The 24,948-nt window shown below is 40.3% G+C and overlaps 1 protein-coding gene across 3 annotated transcripts in view; it reads left to right on the top strand.

The window, feature by feature from the left end:
- The window catches only part of LOC114647005 (polycomb group RING finger protein 5-B), a 123,580-nt gene that overhangs the window by 7,690 nt on the left and 90,942 nt on the right, over positions 1-24,948 (top strand). The gene's annotated exons all lie outside the window — the stretch shown is intronic.

Here is a 24,948-nt window from a genome sequence, read left to right on the forward strand (position 1 = left end):
CTGTATATCACATGTGTTTAGTGATGTTTGTAACTCTGTATATTCTGACCCATGGATGGAGTGTAATGGGGTGCCATGGATGCAATATGTTACTAAAATGAATCTGTGAAGAAGGGAAATTTATTCTCATTTTTTTTTGAGGCCACAGCTAATGCAAATATGTTATTTAATCAACAAATATGATAATTAAATCCGTCCTACCCTAAAAAATTCTCACTTAGCAGTTTGTCCTTTAAACAGAATAATTCTGTATGACTTCAGTTATGGATTAGCCTACTGTTTCAAATTTAGCTTGAGAGAGGTCAGTTGAGCTTGTATATTCTGTATATAGTATTTTCCTCTTTTTCATGTCAGTAGTCACTCATGCCGGCAAACAAATTCTCAGTAGTCAGTTTGAGCTGTTTCAACATCCACAGAGGTGTGCGATTGTGCTCATATCACACACACCATTGTGATATAAATAAAAATGTGTCTTTGATGAAGCAAATAAAAAATACTCCAAAGAAGGGTTCCAGGGAGTCTGGAACCTAAATCAGCAGGCATAGGTTGTATGGCAGGAACAATCCCTGGACAGGACTCCCGTCTATTGCAGGGTGAGCACACATGCACATGCACACATCAGCAGCCAATTTAGCATTGCTAATCCACCTAACCTGCATGTCTTTCAGAAAAGTGAACCCTTTCCTAATATACCTTGAATGGTATTCTATGCATGCATTTTCTAACTTGTTTAAAAAATTAGGTGTTTATTTTGCCTCTAGTATAATAAGCAGACAAACTTAAAAACATTTTTTGTCATTTCAGTTAATACATTTTCATAATTTCAAAGTTTGAAACATGTAAGTGAAATTTAGATTATATTGTAATTTTATATTACATACAATGTATGACACAGGATATGATGTAAATACTGCGGTGGGTTGGCACCCTGCCCAGGATTGTTTCCTGCCTTGTGCCCTGTGTTGGCTGGGATTGGCTCCAGCAGACCCCCGTGACCCTGTGTTCGGATTCAGCGGGTTGGAAAATGGATGGATGGATGGATGATGTAAATATGTAGCAGAACAGTTTTGACATTAAAAAAAAGCAATTTTTTATGGTCCATCTGGGCCCAAAGCCTAAATGTCAATCTCCCCCATGTTGTGACACTTATTCTACAAACCACACATCATTTTGAGAAAATGATAGATAGAAGCTTTTTGACAAGTAGATTACAGCAAGGAAGTTTTTAACAGTTGTTTATTCATTTAGCTGATATTTAAGAAGTTTTTTTTTTTACTAATAAAAGATTATTTTGTTATGGTATGGTAGAGCAATATATTGGTTCTTTATTAAATTTTACTTATTGCACCATGAAGTGTGTAGATTCCTGTTTTAGTTAATTATATGTCTTGATCTTTTTTGTATTTTTTGAATTGTTTCATTTACATTTTCCTATTAATCGTAGCATGCAATAGGCTATTAAAGTTGTAAAGAACTCTTTGATCAGTTTTCTATGGTCTTGACCTTACTACCAAACATTCTGGACACTGTAATACAAGAGTGTTACAAAGAGTATGTAGAGGTGTTGTCTCTTTTTACATTTCACATACAGTGGAACCTTGGGTCACGACCATAATTCGTTCCAAAACTCTGGTCGCAACACGATTTGGTCGTGACCCGAAGTAATTTCCCCCATAGGATTGTATGTAAATAATTAGTCCGTTCTGGACCATACGAACTGTATGTAAATATATTTTTTTTTAAAGATTTGTAAGCACAAAAATAGTTAATTATACCATAGAATGTACAGTGTAATAGTAAATTAAATGTAAAAACATTGCATAACACTGAGAAAACCTTGAACAGAGAAAACTAACATTGCAAGAGTTCACTCTACAGCCTTATGAAATGCTCGCTGTAAACACTTTTTTTTAATGAGTTTTAAGCACAGGGAAAAAAAAATGAAAATTTGAAAAATCCTTAGTTTATACAAAAACTAACCATAAACAACCAAGAAAACTAACCTTGCATGAGTTGAGTTCTGGCATGAAGGAAGTGAGGAGGAACTGGGTGGAGAGGAAATTACAGTTTTGAGGTAAAGTCTGTGACGATGCGGGTTCGCTGCATGCTTCCATCTCGCTTCCGGGAGCCCTTAAACCCGTCACCGTTGGTAATGTTACCGATGAGCACGACAGTGAGGCACTACAATGGAGCAAGGGGATGGTGCAAAAAGTGCCAAGTGCTTTTATGAAAATCAACAAAACAACAATCAAAAACAAAGTCCAAATTAAATAAAGTGCAGTGCTTTCAGAATCCTTCAATAAATAATACCGTAAAAACAGAAGTGAAGTGGAGGTTAAAATCCAATAGAAAAAAGTCTTCATTAAATACAACGAGGTTAAAACAATGCTGGAAGCAGTCTCTTTAAAAACAAGCCCGGTGCATTCTTTAACTGGTGACCCCCCTGCTTCTCCCTATCCAGGCTTCGCAACAGGGAGCCACTCTACCTGCAGCTTTCCTTCCTTCTTCCTTCTGGTCTGGAGGCCTCCCGATCCCTGGCTTCGGGAATCAGAGAAATGTCAGAGAATTCACCGCCCACGCCTCACGACTCCCGCTGCCTTCTTGGCCTTATGCGGCCAGCCATCCTTCTTCTGGTCACTCCAGCACCTTGATTGCTCAGCTGGAACGACCGCTTCATTCTGCCCCACCGAGTGTCGGCCAAACACCGAGCACTTATTCGCTTGCGCACACCGGTTGCTTCCACACTGCTTCCTGCTTACTTCCTAACTCCGCAACCTCCACCTTTCTTTTCTTTTTCCTCCCTTTAGCCACCTTGCACTTCTATTTATGAAGAGGACGTGGCAGCTGTAGCATTCAGCAGCCCTGGGACCAATTACAGATGTGGACGGTTTCCCACCTGTGCACTTAGGTGAGAAATGCCCACACCACGAATTCCCCAGGGAATGCTTCAGCCACTGAACCACCACGCCTCCTTGCTAAGCTGCAAGCGCAGTGATTATTTATTTAAAACTGGCCTCTTGACGTGAGCTGTGGACCCGCTATACCACAAAGTCCCTCTGCGCGATGCATGTCTGACCGAGAGCAATGTACTGTACAGGGAGAGACTGAACACGTGCGTAAATCACCGGTGCGTACGAACCGGAAGGGAAACGAAATAGAGCACAAAGAGTTCACAGTGAATGCACAGGGAGAGACTGAACACGTGTGGAAATCATCGGCGTGTACGAACCGGAAGGGAAACTAGCTTGTTCGTCACCCAAGTGTGTGGTCATGAACAGATGCAAAAGTTTGGCAAACTTTTTGGTCGTAACCCGATTTGTACGTGGTCCGAGACGTTCGTAACCCGAGGTTCCACTGTACTTATTAGCAAATGGATGAGTTTTGTTGCAGGTCATACTTAACATAATTTTGTGAAACTGTTCTGCCCATGCCAGCTCATTCGTAAAGAGCCAATTTAGTGTTGCTTGTTAACTCAAGAGTCATCTTTTTAGGATGCAAGAGAAAACTGGAATAATGGATAAGTGATATCTGAAAATGCGGGAAAGATACAAACTTTGCACAAACAGTGCAATGAACAGAATCAAGTGAAGATCCTTGGAGTTGTAAGGAAGTAGATCTAACCAGTACATTACATTCCAGAGAGAACCAAGTAGTTTAAAGTAAGTGTGATCACTGGTTATAGTTGATCACTATACATATCATGCATGTGTCAAGAGGGAATGATGCATCTTCAATTGTTAAAAAAATGAAGGGTTTGGCATGTTACGTTCTTATTGAGTGGTACTTATTGTATAGGATTTCAGATCTGGAGTTATTATCTATACTAATAAAAGGCAAAGCCCTCACTGACTGACTGACTGACTGACTGACTGACTGACTGACTGACTGACTGACTGACTCACTCACTCACTCACTCACTCACTCACTCACTCACTCACTCACTCACTCACTCACTCACTCACTCACTCAGGGAGAAGGCTGAAATTTGGCAGGTTCATTCCTTACAGCTTACTTACAAAAATTAGGCAGGTTTCATTTCGAAATTCTACACGTAATGGTCATAACTAGAACCTGTTTTTTGTCCATATACTCTAATGGAGGAGGCGGAGTCACGTATCGCGTCATCACGCCTCCTACGTAATCACGTGAACTGAAAACAAGGAAGAGATTTACAGCACGAGTCAAACGCGGGAACGAAGGTAAATGACGTTAATTGTTGAGTGTCTTTTAATACTGTGTAAGCATACATATTAACACATGTGCAATTAAACGTTTGCATTTACGGAGTGATTTCTCAGGCTTAAAAGCTCGCCTTTTATTAAAAAGATAAATGCAAACTGTTTTCATTCTGAAGGGCACAAACCACGTTGGATTTCAGCCGTTAAACAAGCAAAAATGTCGGTACACCAGATAAATAAGAGCAACATATTATCAGTTGTATTGTATGCTTACAATACATATAGAAATGTGTTAATCGTTAACTAATAGTATGGGATGGTGTTTTTCGACTCGCGCCTTGATTTAAACGATTGCATGTCTTGGTGGGTTTGCGTAGCTTATTGTCAATATCTTTACACCTCTTTTTAAGACTTATTGACTGAAAAGGGCTTTCACGAAAAAAGTTAGGGCTTTGCTACAGGATACACCCTCCACAAGTTAAGGAAGTAAAAATAAAAGGTATATATTTCTGTTTTATTTAAACCTTTTAAGTTCGTATGCATAGCCCCACATAGCTGTTTTAGTTTTTTTTTCTTTCTTCAGTAATATTTAATATCCTTAAAGAAAAACAACATATGCATTTTACTTTTTTTGTATCTCTTTAGTAATATTTTAGTGTAAAAGGATAACCAGTATTTAAACCTTTTATGTTACTTTATAAAGTTATTTTACACAATGTTGAAAAATTAATAAGAAAGCTACATATTTTGGCAGCTGCTGCTTTAATTTTCAATGAAATGAAAAAAGCTCTCCAAGAGAAAACCTCAATGAAGAAGAAACAGTTTGCACTATCTAAAAAGGAGAAACCCTCATTTATAAAGGTTTGCTGCAGATGACTTAACTGAAAATAAATGAATAGTTCCTATGTGTATCTATATATATATAATTCACTAAGCCAGGAGACAAGTAGCCGACCATGGAAAGCACGCCGGAAGGGGCGTGGATTCACTAAACCGCCGACAAGTAAGACGCCAATGGCGCACGCAGGAAGGAGCCACGCCCACCAACTCTTAGACCATTGGATACGACGAAAAAATCACAGTCACGCCCACCAACTCGGACGCGACGCCTCGAAAAACATGCCGTCATTTCTGTTTGTCTGTGCCACATTCCACTTGCAGCTCTGAGCTACGTTGACTTTTCATTAGTCAACCTCAGTGGAATCTTGGTTCACACAGAGGCAGCGCGAGAGAGAGAGCCGTGCGCGCGCACACACACACACACACACACACACACACACACAGAGAGGCAACGCCAGAGAGAGACAGAGGCATACACAGGCAGCGTGCGAGAGAGAGACGCGCACACACACAGAGGCAACGCCAGAGAGAGAGAGACAAGCGCATACACAGGCAGCGCGTGAGAGAGAGCCACCCACACACACAGAGGCAGCGCCACAGAGAGACAGAGGCACACACAGGCAGCGCAAGAGAGAGCCGCGCAATCCTTTAAAACTGAAATTAAAACACAATGAAGGAAGCAGTCTTTAAAAATCAATAAGCCCTGTGCCTCTTTTTCATTAGCGTCTCACCTGCTTCAGGCCCTGCAACAGCGGCCCTGCAACAGTCGAGACGCTCTCTCTGCAGCGGACCTTCTCTGTGCCTGACTCCACTACTGTCAGTCACCTGATTAAAAATGGCCTTTTGAATGTGAGCTATGGACCCGTATACCACAGGAACACATTGCCTTCGAGCCTGCTCTCGCTCACTCTAACGTACCGGCTTTCTCTCTCTCTCCTCACTCGCTCACCCACTACACAGGGGAGAAATGCCCGAAGCACGAGTCTACACTGTGAGTGCGATGATTATTTATTTAAAAATGAGCTTTTGAAGGGGAGCTGTGGACCCTCTATACCACAGGATCACCTGTCACATTGCCTTCACATTGTTTTCCTTTTATTTATAATCCTGTTGAGCAGATCAGACACCCAGGCAAACAACACTGAATAATCAATAGCTCCAACTACTTTGCCCGCCCCCACTCCTCACCTGAGTCGGTTTCGTCTCTGTTCAGCAGTGTTTGCCAAACTCGGTCCTGGTGAACCCCTGTGGCTGCAGGGTTTTGTTCCAACCAGATTCCTAATCATTAATGCCGGTGAAAGTCATCCGGCATAAGTCGGTTTTTCAAACGCAGCCGTGTAGCAGATTAGTCTAGCAAGATGTAATAATCCGAGATGAATGCGCGCCCTCGCGCTGAGTGAAAAGCCAATATATATTGAGTCTACAAAACATGATCACCAAGTCTTTGATAGGCTGCAACAAAATGATGAAAGAACGGGCGCATTTTTTTCACACAAGCTGAGTGGGTGGGTGTTAGTTAGTTAATTAGCAACTCAAAGGATTAAAAAACATTGAAAAAGCGGCGCGGATTGGTTTGCAGCGTGTAAAACAGTTTGTTTGTCGCGGATAATTTGCTATCCACACAGGGACGAACCGGGAAGTGAACCCACAATCTTCCACTGTCTCCTTACTGCAAACCAGCCGTACTACTACACGGCCACAAGGCAGTTAAACAATGCACCGGGCCACATGTTCATTTTTTCCCCTGTGCTTAAAAGACATTAAAAAACTGTTTCTCAACTGTGACTCCCAAACAACTCAGTACGCGAAAATCGGCCAGAATCGCAAACAACAATGAAAACTCTACGTGACTCACAGGTAGTGATGGGCCGTTCTATACTAAGGTTTCGACACTGTGTCGACCTTTCAAATCACTACAGATTTTAATACTTGATCGAATAATGACATCTGTGATTTAAGGATTTCACATTTTCTTTCTCAAATGTGCTTACCTATATCATGGCAAAGTACAGGGATAAACCTTTATATTCTGTCTACTCCGTTTTAATTAAGACAGACCAAACAAAACATTTAAGGCTATTAAATGTGATCTCAAGAAAAGATCAGGGTTAATTATAATACTAATAACAGGAGCGATTATAATGATAAAGTGCAAAAGTAAATACTAATTGAAAGAGCCGGGAATGCATGAGGTGAGGCGTCTTATTTTCTTTAACTCTTGCTATCGTATAGTGCATTCTGCCTGTCGGCGTTAGTTATATTTATATTTTTTAGACATCAGACACTAGAAGCTGCTGACGAACCCTTCTCTTCGTTGTCAGTCTGTAGCTACGAAAAAATAAAAGCAATACGACTTTTAACAGACATCATTGAAGTGTATCATAAGTTTCTGTAACGTTAATGAAAATGGCCAGGAGGTGTCACGAGAAAGGTGAGTGTCAAATACTTCGAAGCTTCGATACGATTTCCGACACAATTGCTTCAAATGTGTTGATGCTTCGCATGGCTTCACCCCACCTAGGGCTGCATGATTAATCTTTTTTTTCTCATGATAACGATATTTATGACCCACGATCAGTTAATAAATATCGTCGCGATTTTACAGTATAAAGACCAAACTGTTTTTTATGGGCTGAGTTTACGGATTGGACTACGTCACTATGACGTTACTGCGTCTAGATTGCAAGCGCTTTCTGAAGCAGTAGAAGTCAATAGCAGCAATAACAGTCAGTCAGAATAAACATATGATGGCGGAGCAACGTGAGGAAGGTGCAGAAGTGCGATCGTTAGTTCCTAAAAAGGGGTCATACTCCGTTGTCTGGAACTATTTCGATTTCGAGGAATGTGATGTTGATCAGGTACGAGTATTGTGCAAACTTTGCTCCTGTTCCGTCCAAACGTCCCAAGGTAACACAACAAACCTCATCAACCACCTTAAAAGCCACCACAAAGTACACTATCAAGAATTTCAACGACTGAAGGCACAAACAGCAACAACAAAAAATTACCAACCATCCACAACACAGACAACAATATCAGGGACATTGTTCAACGCAATACCATATCTGCCTAGCTCGCAAAGACACCGGGAAATAACAGAGGCGATCACGTACCATATAGCCAAGGATATGTGTCCAATAACCACCGTGAGCAGTGAGGGGTTTAACAAAATGATCGCAACACTTGATAAAAGATATAGCATTCCCTCACGCAACCATTTTTCCAATGTTGTGCTGCCCTCGCTGTATGCGAAATGCCGAAAAGAAATAGAAAGAGAAATTCTCAGGCTCAGCCTGGAATATTTTGCTGCCACGACCGACTTATGGTCAAGCAGAACTGCGGAACCATATTTGAGCTTGACAGTTCATTTAATTGACAGCGAGTTTGAGATGAAAAGCAAGCTTTTGCAAACTTCGTTTTTCCCACAAGACCATACAGCGGAGTTTATTGCAGTGGGCCTCAAAGAAGCGATGTCCGCTTGGGGCTTGGTGGAAGAAAGACTTGTGTGCATCACAACGGACAACGCAGCTAATATGATTAGGGCAGCATCTGTGAATAACTGGCCGAGGCTACACTGCTTTGGTCACAGACTTCATTTACCAAAGGAACAATCGTCATTATTAATCGTGATAAAAATTTTGAGCAAAATAATCGTGATAATAATTTTTTCTGTTATCGTGCAGCCCTAACCCCACCCATCACTACTCACAAGTTACTGAACGAGAAATCAGCAGACTAGCATGACGGATAGGGCGTAATGGGCGTCCTTCCCCTCTCCTCCAGATTTTTCAAATGTTAATTTTTTCCCTGTGCTTAAAAATCATTAAAAAAGCGGCCTGATTATGCGGCGTATGGTACGCCGCGGGTTGGCTAGTAATACATATTTATCTATTTGACTTATGCCTTTATTCCAGCAACTTGCAACATCTGAGGTACAATTGTTACATTACTTTTGTTTTTTGCAGCACAGGCAGGTGAAGTGACTTCCTCCGGGTCACACAGTGGTGTCAGTACCAGGATTTGAACTGACAAGCTCCGGGTTTGCTGAAATATTACTGAAGAAAGTAAAAACGAAAACGGGCAAATGGGGCTATGCATACAAATGTCCATCCATCCATTATCCAACCCGCTATATCCTAAATACAGGAGCCAATCCCTGCCAACACAGGGCACAAGGCAGGAAACAAACCCCGGGCAAGGTGCCAGCCCACCGCAGGGCGCACACACCCACACACACCCACACACCACGGACAATTTAGAATCGCAAATGCACCTAACCTGCATGTCTTTGGACTGTGGGAGGAAACCGGAGTACCCGGAGGAAACCAGACAGACACGGGGAGAACATTCAAACTCCACGCAGGGAAGCGAACCCGGGTCTCCTAACTGGCACCTTTCACTGCGCCACCATACCGCCCGCATACAAACTTAAAAGGTTTAAATAAAACAGAAATATATACCTTTATTTTTACTTCCTTAACTTGTGGAGGGTGTATCCTGTAGCAAAGCCCTAACTTTTTTCATGAAAGCCCCTTTTAGTCAATAAGCCTTAAAAACAGGTGTAAAGCTAAACTTGCAGCACCGCTATTCACATTTGCCTAACGCCTCTCCTAAGGGGAAATACTGTGGGATCTGGGCATCCGTCAAAGCACCAATCACAGGCCCGATAAGAAAGCGGGAAGCTGTGATTTGTCGTCTCCCTCCCATGTAACAATCACAGCCCGTGTTACAACGCACTATGTATGTATGTGTATATACTGTATGTGTATGTGTGTGTGTATGTATGTGTGTATATGTATGTGTATATATATGTTGATATATATATATATATATATATATATATATATATATATATATATATATATATATATATGTGTGTGTGTATATGTAGATATGTGTATATGTAGATATGTATATGTATATATATGTTTACATAACCTCTTTAACACACTACTTCTCCGCTGCAAAGCGCGAGTGTTTTGCTAGTTTCTTATATATTTGACAGCCTTAAAGATGAATATATTAGTGATGTCCCCTCAAAAAAATAAAGTAATTTCAAAGTTTACTAATAAATAGTACATTGCAGTACTCACATCATGAAGTGGCACTGTGAGGCAGAATCTATGGAATCATATGGTCTCATAGTCAACACACTAGCATATTGCTAGTTGTTTTATAGATGCTTAAAATATTGATGCCTCTTTACAGTATGTAGTGAATAATTTATGTAAGGAGTAAAAGTATGTTTGTAATATTCACTTTTAAATATTTTAAAGAAAGCACTAAATAATAATTTATATAATAATCAATAATAAATGAAATACTGTTATTGAATGTATCCAGTAGGGAGCTACACAAGGTTAATTTAAATATTTACATGAATGTTATAAATTAGCCATGTGCTCAGGTTAACCATAATGTCTTTGTCTGCATTTATACTAATTGGCTAATTCTTGTTAGGAGAAATATGCATTAAAAATTGAAATAATAATTCATTATCCGTACTTCACTGATGGTGCTTTTCTGATATTTTCCATCTTTACATAGTTTACTTTGCGTGTTAACATTTAAAGAAAAAAGAGAAGTTACTACATGCATTTTATTATTTTTTTTTTTCTTTTGAAGTATGATGTATTGTTTTTGTTTTGTGTTTATAATTTTCACATTTAAATTTGTTTTAGTGTTTATTAAAGCCCAGAGTTCAGAAATTGTTCAAAACATGTTTTTCACGGCTATAAATTTTATTCAGTAAGTGCTACTTGTTTTGTGCATTTTATGCTTATTTGTTTATAAGATCATATTTTAAAGTGCATGATAGATGTAGAGGTTCTTACTTTCAGTTTGGTAACTGTTGAGATTATCCTTAAGAAGCTGTTAAGTAAAAGTTACACATTTTTAAATTAAAGGATCAAAGAAGAATTAAATTAAAATTACTATATGAACACAATGATTTCAAAACAAGCAGAATTTTAAGTGAGAAAAGCGAAAGTGAACCAAAATATCTCTAAAATGTTAACTCAAAATTGTAGTCAAAATTAAATGAAAAATCCTGACTCCCTAAAATAATTTGCTGTAACTAATTGTGCAAAAAAGTATTTTTTTTCAAATCCCAAATCCAGAAACATGGATGCTACCAATAATACGTTAACATCTTAAATAGGAAAAGGCCCATGATATCATGCCATATTGACGTGGTCATATAGTAGCAGTGGCCCAAGTAATCATCAACAGTATGGCCACAGGCCTTGGAAAAAAAACCACACAAAATGGTATCACTTGTAAAACACCTTACTACCCTAAGTTCTTGTCAATAAGCCGCGGCTTATCTAAGGAAAAAAGTTGTGAAAATGAAAAAATAGAATATCGGCTTATACATAAGTCCGGCTTATACATCCATCGCGGGGGTTGCGTTCCAGAGCCACCCGCGAAATAAGAATATCCGCGAAGTAGAAACCATATGTTTATATGGTTATTTTTATATTGTCATGCTTGGGTCACAGATTTGCGCAGAAACACAGGAGGTTGTAGAGAGACAGGAACGTTATTCAAACACTGCAAACAAACATTTGTCTCTTTTTCAAAAGTTTAAACTGTGCTCCATGACAAGACAGAGATGACAGTTCCGTCTCACAATTAAAAGAATGCAAACATATCTTCCTCTTCAAAGGAGTGAAGCAAACAAATCAATATGTCTGTTTGGCTTTTAAGTATGCGAAGCACCGCGGCACAAAGCTGTTGAAGGCGGCAGCTCACACCCCCCTTCGTCAGGAGCAGACAAAGAGAGAGAGAGGGAGAGTTTGTTTTTTCAGTCAAAAATCAATACGTGCCCTTCGAGCTTTTAAGTATGCGAAGCACTGTGCAGCATGTCTTTTCAGGAATCAGCTTTACAAAAGATAGCAACGTGAAGATAATCTTTCAGCATTTTTAGACGAGCGTCCGTATCGTCTAGGTGTGCAAACAGCCCCCCCTGCTCAATCCCCATACGTCAGGATCACAGATAGTCAGCGCAAGAGAGAGAGAACAGTAAGCCGGGTAGCTTCTCAGCCATCTGCCAATAGCGTCCCTTGTATGAAATCAACTGGGCAAACCAACTGAGGAAGCATGTACCAGAAATTAAAAGACCCATTGTCCGCAGAAATCCGCGATATATATTTAAATATGCTTACATATAAAATCACAATTTAAATGACCGCTGCGCGCTCGTGTTGACTCGGCGACGCCCAGAGCAGAAGAACGCGCTCCGGCCGCTCCAACCGCGCCATGCGGGGAGTGAGAGAGACGGCAATATCTCACACTCTCTCCCCCCTTAAAGAAATTAAATGGGCGCGAGTGAGACCACTGACCTCCCTCCCTTCTATTAGTTATAGGTTATAGTACGTTCGGCTTATCCATGAGTCCGGCTTATCTATGATATGATTTTATTTTAAAAATTCGTATGATTTTTGGTCTCCGGCTAATACATGAGTCCGGCTGATAGACAAGAACTTAGGGTAATAAAAATGACAATAAAATTAGTAACGTGGCTTTCTTTCACATAAATATTCAGAAATAATTTGGCAAGGGTTTGGTGTATAGTACACCCCAAATTTCACGGGGGTTACGTTCCTAGAGCACCCGCGAATTGTGAAAAACCGCGACTTTTGGATGTGGTAAAAAAAATGCCTATTTTTATAGTTTAAACCCTAAATATACCCCCAAGACACTTTAATTTCAAACTCAGTTTAATACATTACCTAAAGAAAAGAATGTAAAGGTAAACCTGTATACTGCACAGTACTGTACTGCTATGTCTCCTGCAGTGCTAGAATGTAAAATACCGATGTTAATGCTATATGTACTGTAATTCATGCAAGCATGTTTTCAGTGCCAGAAGCCTTAGAAGGTGCAGGGCATTTTGACGGCATCTTGGGGCTTTAAGGATTAAACTGCCACATACTTGGGGGTTAATGCATCCCTGGACGCCAAATACTTTTTTGCTGCACTCTAAATAAATGTCACAATTTACAAAGAAAAAGTGAAATTTTAATGGAGCACATTTTTTTTTCATGCAAAGAGCATCACAATTACTGCAACACTGATAATTTTACACACTGCTGATGAACTGTAAAAACTATTTAAAAAACTACTGGAACAATATGTGCAAAGTGTAACTGACGCCATGGATGAAATCACTGAGCCAACTGCGCTTGAACTGGCTGCACGCAAGCACACAGAGGTAAGCGCTGATGCTGCCAGGCTAATCTAGTGCAGCGGCTTAATCCCAGGGACAGTGAGGCTGCAGTGCTGCAGGATGTCACGCTTGGGTCACAGAATTGCACAGAAACACAGGAGATTGTAGAGACAGGAACTTTATTCAAACACTTCAAACAAACATGTCTCTTTCAGAAGTAAATGAGCTCAGTATGCAGTTAGTTCTCGTTTTAAAAGAATAGGCAAACATCATAGGGGAGTACAATAGGAGTGGGACTCCCAACAGGAGCAGAGGATGTCTTGGGGAGGAGAGAGAAACAAAGCAATAAGCCAAAAAGGACAGGTGCTGTTCAGGCTTTTAGGTAAGCGTAGCGCGAGAAGCAGATCACATGACAGAGCAAGTAAGGGAGCAATGTGAAGGTAGTCTATCAGCGTTTTTTAAGAGGGTTTTTTTGAGGAGTGTCTGTGTCTTCTAGGGGTGTGTTCAGCCCCCCTGCTCACAAGGGGCTGGCAGTGGTCATGAGCTTGCTGCTCAACAAATGTACGGCACTGACTGATCAGCTCCTGCGTGCTCGCAAATGGCACTGGGATGACTAGAGCTGGTTGTGGTGGTTTAAGGGTTCAGATGAACAAAACGGAAAACACAAGAACACTCAGCTGGAGATGCATCACAGTCAATCAGCAGCAAGGAGAAATGAATAACGCTGTAGCGGTCTGGTGTTGCTAAGATTCACACCGTCAAGAAGACGGTGATTTATTTTTATGGTGGAGATTCCAGGGACGCACCCAGCATTGGCCCGACCTGCACGCACTCACAAACAGAGACAATCAAACAGCAAATAAAAAACGTAATGAAAACAACAATACCACCCCATTTCCCCTTATGGGGATTACACATTAAATACAACAAAGCACAAAGAAAACACACACAGTAAATCATGATAAATGTTCATGAAAAACGGCAATGGATGAAATGTAATGATGAAAATAGATAGTCCAGAGATCCGCACTTTGAATGGGAATGTAAAGATAGTCCTACCGCTAGTTCCTGAAATGGTGAAGATGGGTGGATGGGTTCAGGACTGCTCCTTTCTTTGCAGGATGGCCATGAATCCACTTACAGTTCTCATGTACACAGGCAGACGGCAGACAATTCAGACGCCAATCACGAAACGATCCAGGACAAAACAAACAAGTACAGGTAACCCAACAGAAGGCAGACAGACAGGAACTTAAAACACAAATTACAAAAACTGCTTCTGGTCACCGGCCCCCTTTTTAAAAGCCGTGCTGACATCCTTTGACTCCAACAGCCCAGCACCCTCAGCAGAAGACTAATCGGAGCCACTGCAGGGACTGCTGGGAGTTGCAGTTTCAAATTCTATTGGCTACTTTCACCATCCCAAGCTGTGTTTTCCTCTACAGTTGCTTCCTGTTCTCTCTACTGTAAAGTACAGTATTGCCACGAAAAAAGCCATAAAAACTGCAGAGGACATTTGTGGTTTCCGCTAACAATTATCCATATTACTAACCGAGAATGGTAAACCGGAAGGCACAGACCCAGGTACACGGCGATGGACGCAGGAGACATAGTGCGCGTCTCATAAACCGCAAGTGTGATCCACCGTGAACGAAGGAGTCACGGCTCAAAAACGAAAGAGCTCAACTAACGTAAATAAGAAATACAACAACAACAACAACATTTATTTATATAGCACATTTTCATACAAAAAGTAGCTCAAAGTGCTTTACATAATGAAGAGAAGAAAAATAAAAGACAAAATAAGAAATTAAAATAAGACAACATTAGTTAACATAGAAAGGAGTAAGGTCCGATGGCCAGGGTGGACAGAAAAAACAAAAAAAAACTCCAGAAGGCTGGAGAAAAAAATAAAATCTGTAGGGGTTCCAGGCCACGAGACCGCCCAGTCCCCTCTGGGCATTCTACCTAACATAAATGAAATAGTCCTCTTTGTAGTTCGGGTTTTTCACGGAGTCACTTGATGCTGATGGTCATACAGACTTCTGGCTTTTAATCCATCCATCATTGTTGGAACATCATGGTGCTTTGGGTAGATGGTGGTGGCGCACGCCACCACCAACAGGACACCGGAAAAGGAAACAGAAGAGAGAGTAGGGGTTAGTACAGATTTTGAATGAATAGTTATTATAATGAATTAGATATACAGAGTATCAGGATTAAATTACAGTGAAGTTATGAGAAGGCCGTGTTAAAATAATATGTTTTCAGTAGTTTTTTAAAGTGCTCCACTGTATTAGCCTGGCGAATTCCTACTGGCAGGCTATTCCAGATTTTAGGTGCATAACAGCAGAAGGCCGCCTCACCACTTCTTTTAAGTTTTGCTCTTGGAATTCTAAGGAGACACTCAGTTGAGGATCTGAGGTTACGATTTGGAATATAAGGTGTCAGACATTCCGATATATAAGCCGGGGCGAGATTATTTAAAGCTTTATAAACCATAAGCAGAATTTTAAAGTCAATTCTGAATGACACAGGTAACCAGTGTAGTGACATCAAAACTGGAGAAATGTGTTCGGATTTTCTTTTCCTGGTAAGGATTCTAGCAGCTGCATTCTGCACTAGTTGCAAACGATTGATGTCTTTTTTGGGTAGTCCTGAGAGGAGTGCGTTACAGTAATCTAGCCGACTGAAAACAAACGCATGAACTAATTTCTCTGCATCTTTCGATGATATAAGAGGTCTAACTTTTGTTATGTTTCTTAGGTGAAAAAATGCTGTCCTAGTGATCTGATTAATATGCGATTTAACCTCCAATTTGACTTTTAATCCTAATGCATCCAGTTTATTTCTAATAGCCTCATTGTATCCATTATTGCCAATCACTAAGTTTTTTCTTTATTTAATTTGAGAAAGTTACTATTCATCCATTCTGAGATACAAGTTAGACATTGTGTTAGCGAATCAAGAGATTTGGGGTCATCAGGTGCTATTGATAAATACAGCTGTGTGTCATCAGCATAGCTGTGGTAGCTCACGTTGTGCCCTGAGATAATCTGACCTAATGGAAGCATGTAGATTGAGAAGAGCAGTGGACCCAGGATAGAGCCTTGTGGAACACCATATAGAATATCATGTGTCTTTGAGTTATAATTACCACAACTAACAAAGAATTTTCTCCCTGTCAGGTAGGATTTAAACCAATTTAAGACACTGCCAGAGAGGCCCACCCATTGACTAAGGCGATTCTTAAGAATATTATGATCAATGGTGTCAAATGCGGCACTCAGATCTAAGAGGATGAGAACAGATAAATGGCCTCTGTCTGCATTTACCCGCAAGTCATTTACTACTTTAACGAGTGCAGTTTCTGTGCTGTGATTTGTTCTAAAACCTGACTGAAATTTATCAAGAATAGCAGGTTTATTGAGGTGCTCATTTAACTGTATAATGACTGCCTTCTCTAGAATTTTACTTAAGAAAGGCAGGTTAGAGATGGGTCTATAATTTTCAAGAGCAGAGGGATCGAGATTATTTTTCTTAAGTAGGGGTTTAACTACTGCAGTCTTAAGACAGTCTGGGAAGACCCCCGTATCTAATGACGAATTTACTATGTCAAGAACATTATCACTAAGCACGCCCGATACTTCTTTGAAAAAATTTGTTGGTATTGGGTCAAGGGCACAGGTGGAGGGTTTCATTTGAGAAATTATTTTATGTAAATCAGGTAAATCTATCCTAGTGAAAGACTTTAATTTGTTTATTATGGGGTACTGGGGTTTAGGAGGATCCTTAGTGTTGGGGAGATATACTATGTTATTTCTAATATCATTAATTTTTTGATTGAAAAATACAGCGATAGCCTCACAGGTTTTACTGGAAGTACTTAGGAGGCATTCCTTTGAGTTACCTGGGTTTAACAGATGATCAATTGTCGAAAATAAGACTCCGGGATTACTAGCATTGTTATTTATAAGCTTAGAGAAATAGCAGCGCCTCTCAAGACGGACTGTGTTATTGTATTCTGTTATTTTAACTTTTAATATTTCATAGTCAATAGTTAGTTTAGTTTTCCTCCATTTACGCTCAGCTCTACGGCATGTTCTCTTTAAATCAGACACTCTGGTCTTCCATGGTATAACAATGCTAGAAGATTTTTTAACTGTCTTTTCAGGTGCAACTAAGTCAACAGCAGCCCTCACTTTAGTATTAAATCTTTCCACCTTACTATTTACATTCTTCTCGCTATTATAGTTGGCACTATAAACGGACTGATTGGTTAGAATGTTTGAAAGTTTTAAAGCTGCTGATGAGTCAAAGAAGCGTTTTTTAACAATATGCTTCTCATGAGTGTTTTCTATCATTATTTCTATATTAAAGAGTAGAAGAAAATGGTCTGATAGACATGTATCAATGACCTGCTTTATATCAACTTTTAGTCCTTTAGTAATTACTAAGTCTAACGTATGACCTGCTTTATGTGTAGGCTGATTAACGAGCTGTCTCAAATCAAAAGAGTCCAGGAGGTTCATAAATTCTTTTACTTTCTGGTCACATTGATTATCTATATGAAAATTAAAGTCGCCGACTATTAAGAGTGTGTCATAGTTCGTAATTAAGATTGACATCAAGTCAGAGAATTCCTCAAAGAAAGACGCGTTGAATTTTGGAGGTCTATACACGGATAATACTAGAACGTGAGAATCTCCCTGAATAATAATGGCGAGATACTCAAAAGACTTGAATTTACCAAAACTGATATTTTTACATTTTAACCTGCTTGAGTAAATGTTTGCTAGTCCTCCACCTCTCTTTCCTTGGCGATCAGCACGAGTAAAACTGTAATCCGGAGGCGCAGATTCGATTAAAACAGCTGCGCCATCTGAGCTAAGCCACGTTTCACTTAGTGCAATAAAATCTATTTTTTTATCACTAATAAGATCGTTGATAAAAAACGTCTTGTTAGTTAAAGCTCTAACATTTAATAGAGCCATATTCAATGTTTCGGAGGAGCAGAGATGAATACTATGTGCGTTATTGATATATGGAACAGGAATTAAGTTATTTTTATTAGCGCCGCTCTGTGTGTATTTTTTGTTTAATCTATGATCTGTTTTTATAGTTTTAATACATTGTTCATCTAAAGTAGTAACTTTAATTAAATTATTCGTGTTTATGCCGTATTGCCTAGATTTTCTATGTGCATTAAGATTGGTTATTACAGTATTTATGTTGTGCACTTTTATGGAAGATTTTATTAAACAATTATCATGACCAAGCACAGGAGTGGCATTTCGGAAGGGGTTAAAAGCAGAGATAGATAGTCAAGATAAACGAATTACCTTGGATATGTTTTCGGAGAGGACCCGGGCGCCGAAGCTATTCGGGTGCAGGCCATCTTGCTTGAAAAAACGCGGTCTTTCCCAAAAGAGGTCCTAGTTGTTGATGAAACCGATGTCTTGATTCTTGCAGAAGCCCTGCAGCCAGTTGTTTAAACCAAGCAGATGACTGTAGTACTCGTTTGATCGTCTGACGAGAGGGAGTGGACCCGAGATGAAGATCTTTGCCGATCGGGTCCTCTCCTTTGTGTCTTTAATTAATGCAGTGAAGTCTGCCTTGAGGATCTCGGACTGTCGGTGCCTTATGTCGTTTACGCCAGCATGTAAAACAATTGCTCCAACTGCCCTGTTCTTGTAGATCGCCGGCGCACGTCTCGTCACATCTCGGACACGAGCACCGGGAAAACAAGAAACAAAAGATTTTCTATTAGGGCAAGTGATATTGAGGTTCCTAACAATAGAATCACCTACCACTATTACATCACTAGGAGCTGAAGGCGAACTGGGGACGCTTAGAGGGTCAAACCGGTTCTGCGTTACGATGCTTGCCTGTGCCGATGGAGGTGTTCTGGCCTTGAACCCCCGCCTGCATTGCTGAAATATACACTGAGATCATCATCGGTGTTGCTCCTACGAGGCGGGGGGGTGAAGGTGACTTGAGCGGCACAACGCGGGGTTGATGTTACGCTGATAACAGATGGCGAGGATGGTTTATCCAACAGCCGAGCCTTCAGATCTCTGAGGTATCTTCGTCTGGACAGAAGTTTCTGAATCTGTTCATCGAGTGCCTGGAGTTCCTCGACTACAATTTCAACGCGATTCACCTCACTATCGGCCATTGTCCGCTTCTGTTTCTGCTTCCGCTTCCGCTTCGTGCCCTAGGAAGAATGAGAGAGAGATAGGTTAGAGTCAGGTGAAGCAACAACGCGCCCATAGCTAATGACTAACGACACAGCCACACAAAAAAGAGGATTCTGCGCTGCACCCCAGAGTCAAACGGAAGAGGCTACGGAAGCCTCACAGGTCCACAAAGATAGTACAGAAGGCGCGGGAAAGTACGAAAGGCTCAGGCGCCTACAGCGCACTTCTGAACTAAACATCCACACTACACAGCATGGTCCACATGCTTCTAGCACACCGCAAGCATAAACACGAGATAGTACAGAAACCCCACAGATCCGGACTCCACAACATATGTGAATCACATTACAGTAATACAATATTAAGCACATTACAGTAATACAATATTGACAGTACAACCACAGAAAACACAGGCTATCCCGCCTGGATAGAATCAATGAACGCAGGCGCCTACAACGCGTGTCTGAAATGCCGCAAGCAAAGCAGGCACGGCTCCAAAAAGAAAGAGCTTGACTGACACACGTCCACACTACACAGCATAGTCAAACCCGACATAATACGGAAGGTGCAGGCGCCTACAATGCGCTTCGAAAGCACCGCAAGCAAAAACCCGAGATAGTACAGAAGCCCCAAAGATCCGGACTCCACAGCATATGTGAATCACATTACAGTAATACAATATTATAAGTACTCACAGAAAACACAAACAGAAGAGGCTTCGGCATGCCGACCCACAGTCGAACCAGAGAAAGTACGGAGACCCCAAAAGTCCACAAAACACAGCATAGTCAAACCCGAGATCGTACGAAGGGTGCATGCGCCTATACACCGCAAGCGAAGGAGCCACGGCTCAGAAACGAAAGAGCTCAACTAACGGAAATAAGTAATTTTAACAGTACGTGCAATTATCCATATTACTAACAGTAAACAACGTATAATTAATGGAGTCACGGTCACGGCTCCAAAACGAGAAACACCATTAACCCGGCCGGATTACCACAACACAGTCTTAACCAACTTTATGTAGCCTTCTCAAGAGAGTACAAAACCCTACACGTCCACACTATACAGCATAGTCAAACCTGACATAGTGCGGAAGGTGCAGGTGCCTACAACACGCTTCTAAAGCACCGCAAGCAAAAACCCGAGATAGTACAGAAGCCCCGAAGATCCGGACTCCACAGCATATGTAAATCACATTACAGTAATACAACACTATAAGTTCTCACAGAAAACACAAACAGAAGAGGCTTCCGCGTCCCGCCCCACAGTCAAACCAGAGAAAGTATGGCGTCCCCAAACGTCCACAAAACACAGCATAGTCATACACGAGATAGTACGGAAGGCGCATGCGCCTATGCACCGCAAGCGAAGGAGCCACGGCTCAGAAACGAAAGAGTTCAACTAACGGAAATAGGTAATTTTAACAGTAAGTGCAATTATCCATATTGCTAACAGTAAACAACGTATACCTAATCAACAAATCCCAAGGACAGACCATGGACAGAGTCGACCTTTACCTCTCTGAGCCTGTATTTAGACATGGACAACTTTATGTAGCCTTCTCAAGAGTTCGGCATGCATGTGACGTTAACGTCAAGATTATAATAACTCCATACCAAGGAAAACTCATTCAAGGACAACACTCCATCTTTACTACAAATGTGGTGTATGAAGATATCCTTTGTACGTCATCTACACCTTTACTCTCCAGTATATCTCATACATAGATCTGCGCAAACTCAAAGACATTCTATACTTACATAACATAACAATTAAACTGCTATTGTCATTTACATATATTACATGGACCTACAGATGTCGTGACGGTGAACATGATACATATGTAACAATTACCAAGACAGACAATAATCTCTTTCAAATCTATTTCGGGTTACCCAAGACCAGGGGTTGGCGAGCGAAGCGAGCAGGGGGCAGAGCCCCCTAGTTAGATAGGTTCTAAGGAAAAATCCGCGAATGACTGAGGCCGCGAACTCTGAATTAAAAGTTCAGTGCAACTTTGACCCAGCTTATGTAGCTTCATAATATTTAAATATTACTTCCATTTAAAATAAATTTGATTTGTAAAAAAATAATATTTGTGAATAAATGTTTTGAATTGGGGCGGCACGGTGGCGCAATGGGTAGCACTGCTGCCTCGCAGTTAGGAGACCCGGGTTTGCTTCCAGGGTCCTCCCTGCGTGGAGTTTGCATCTTCTTGCCGTGTCTGCGTGGGTTTTCTCCGGGTACTCCGGTTTCCTCCCACAGTCCAAAGACATGCAGGTTAGGTGCATTGGCGATTCTAAATGTTCCCTAGTGTGTGCTTGGTGTGTGGGTATGTGTGTGCCCTGCGGTTGGCTGGCGCCCTGCCCGGGGTTTGTTTCCTGTCTTGCCCCTGTGTTGGCTGGGATTGGCTCCAGCAGACCCCTGTACCCTATAGTTAGGATATACAGTGGTGTGAAAAACTATTTGCCCCCTTCCTGATTTCTTATTCTTTTGCATGTTTGTCACACAAAATGTTTCTGATCATCAAACACATTTAACCATTAGTCAAATATAACACAAGTAAACACAAAATGCAGTTTTTAAATGATGGTTTTTATTATTTAGGGAGAAAAAAAATCCAAACCTACATGGCCCTGTGTGAAAAAGTAATTGCCCCCCTTGTTAAAAAATAACTTAACTGTGGTGTATCACACCTGAGTTCAATTTCCGTAGCCACCCCCCAGGCCTGATTACTGCCACACCTGTTTTCAATCAAGAAATCACTTAAATAGGAGCTGCCTGACACAGAGAAGTAGACCAAAAGCACCTAAAAGCTAGACATCATGCCAAGATCCAAAGAAATTCAGGAACAAATGAGAACAGAAGTAAATTGAGATCTATCAGTCTGGTAAAGGTTATAAAGCCATTTCTAAAGCTTTGGGACTCCAGCGAACCACAGTGAGAGCCATTATCCACAAATGGCAAAAACATGGAACAGTGGTGAACCTTCCCAGGAGTGGCCGGCCGACCAAAATTAACCCAAGAGCGCAGAGACGACTCATCCGAGAGGTCACAAAAGACCCCAGGACAACGTCTAAAGAACTGCAGGCCTCACTTGCCTCAATTAAGGTCAGTGTTCACGACTCCACCATAAGAAAGAGACTGGGCAAAAACGGCCTGCATGGCAGATTTCCAAGACGCAAACCACTGTTAAGCAAAAAGAACATTTGGGCTCGTCTCAATTTTGCTAAGAAACATCTCAATGATTGCCAAGACTTTTGGGAAAATACCTTGTGGACTGATGAGACAAAAGTTGAACTTTTTGGAAGGCAAATGTCCCGTTACATCTGGCGTAAAAGGAACACAGCATTTCAGAAAAAGAACATCATACCAACAGTAAAATATGGTGGTGGTAGTGTGATGGTCTGGGGTTGTTTTGCTGCTTCAGGACCTGGAAGGCTTGCTGTGATAGATGGAACCATGAATTCTACTGTCTACCAAAAAATCCTGAAGGAGAATGTCCGGCCATCTGTTCGTCAACTCAAGCTGAAGCGATCTTGGGTGCTGCAACAGGACAATGACCCAAAACACACCAGCAAATCCACCTCTGAATGGCTGAAGAAAAACAAAATGAAGACTTTGGAGTGGCCTAGTCAAAGTCCTGACCTGAATCCAATTGAGATGCTATGGCATGACCTTAAAAAGGCGGTTCATGCTAGAAAACCCTCAAATAAAGCTGAATTACAACAATTTTGCAAAGATGAGTGGGCCAAAATTCCTCCAGAGCGCTGTCAAAGACTCATTGCAAGTTATCGCAAACGCTTGATTGCAGTTATTGTTGCTAAGGGTGGCCCAACCAGTTATTAGGTTCAGGGGGCAATTACTTTTTCACACAGGGCCATGTAGGTTTGGATTTTTTTTTCTCCCTAAATAATAAAAACCACCATTTACAAACTGCATTTTGTGTTTACTTGTGTTATATTTGACTAATGGTTAAATGTGTTTGATGATCAGAAACATTTTGTGTGACAAACATGCAAAAGAATAAGAAATCAGGAAGGGGGCAAATAGTTTTTCACACCACTGTAGCAGGTTGGATAATGGATGGATGGATGGATGTTTTGAATTGTATATTTCAACTTTTTATTTACAGAAAATATGACACTGCAGATATTTTTAATTTTTATATAAAACTCCATTTAAATCATCCACAAAAAATTAGTAAAAAGTCAGTTTTACACAAAACGCTAAAGATCTTCTTCATAGAACATAACAACATCATAAAATTTATCTGGAATTAATTAATGAAACACTCTGTAGTAATAGAAGATTAAATACAAAAGTTATCCTTGTGCTATTTTAAAGGAGGTATGCTTTTTTTTTTAAAAAGTCAATTTTACCTGTCTAACATAGTTACTCATTATTATGCACTATTTGCACAAAATGCATTTATTCGAATCTGTACAAATGAGATTAATAAAAATGATGTGACAACTGTTACAGAAGCTGTTGAGTTCAGTGAATGTCTTGTGTTTAATAGGGTATGAGAGCATGGTGCAAATTAATTACAACAACAACAACATTTATTTATATTGCACATTTTCATACAAATAATGTAGCTCAAAGTGCTTTTCATGATGAAGAAAAGAGAAAAAAACAAAAACAAAGTAAGAATTAAAATAAGACAACACTAATTAACATAGAATAAGAGTAAGGTCCGATGGCCAGGGAGGACAGAAAAAACAAAAAAAAACTCCAGACGGCTGGTGAAAAAAAATAAAATCTGCAGGGGTTCCAGATCATGAGACCGCCCAGCTCCCAATATTAAATAAATGTCTTAAGTTTATATCCCTGAATACGTCTTATTAGGCATTTCATTTTGAGATGTGTGGAGTCATGTTTATTAGAGTGAAATTGTTTAACATGCATATTTTGCTGCTTACCTTTTACTGTACTGAATGTTACCTGTCATCACAAAATGTCAAGCAAAAAAATAAAGGGAATATTTCCTACTTATAACACAGAAAAGCAACAGTATTTACTGCATAATAGTGAATTACTTTGGCAAAAAACATCAAATAATACTGAATATTGTAATTTTAATTACACATCTCTTACCAAGTCCATATGTCTTTATGATGGCATTGTATAGTTTCCATTTGTGAGAATGTACATGGTCCACACTGCCACATCTCAACAAATTTTTCTGACAGATTTGCAAGATTTGCTGAAATAACAATTAAACCTGATCACATTATGCATTACTTAGCTATGTTTTCACTGTTACTTTCACTTTCACTGGGTTGGACAATGACTGACTGACTGACCTTGACTAAGAGAAGTGCACCATACACATGTGTTAACTGTTTTTGATCAATTTTATGTGTACTTACTAGCCGTATATCAGTTTGCATCTTGCATTTCATCTTTAAATAATCAAAATGATTGGCTTAATTGCTCAAATTAAAAGAGATACTCCACCCAAAAATGATCAAAAAAGTAAATTATATGTTACTTACCCAGTATAGTTTGTAAAGGTGACTGCAAAAAAGTTTTAATCTTATGTTTTCGTGGA

The sequence above is a fragment of the Erpetoichthys calabaricus genome, chromosome 2 (genome assembly GCF_900747795.2).
Source record: "Erpetoichthys calabaricus chromosome 2, fErpCal1.3, whole genome shotgun sequence".
Lineage (NCBI taxonomy): Eukaryota > Metazoa > Chordata > Cladistia > Polypteriformes > Polypteridae > Erpetoichthys > Erpetoichthys calabaricus.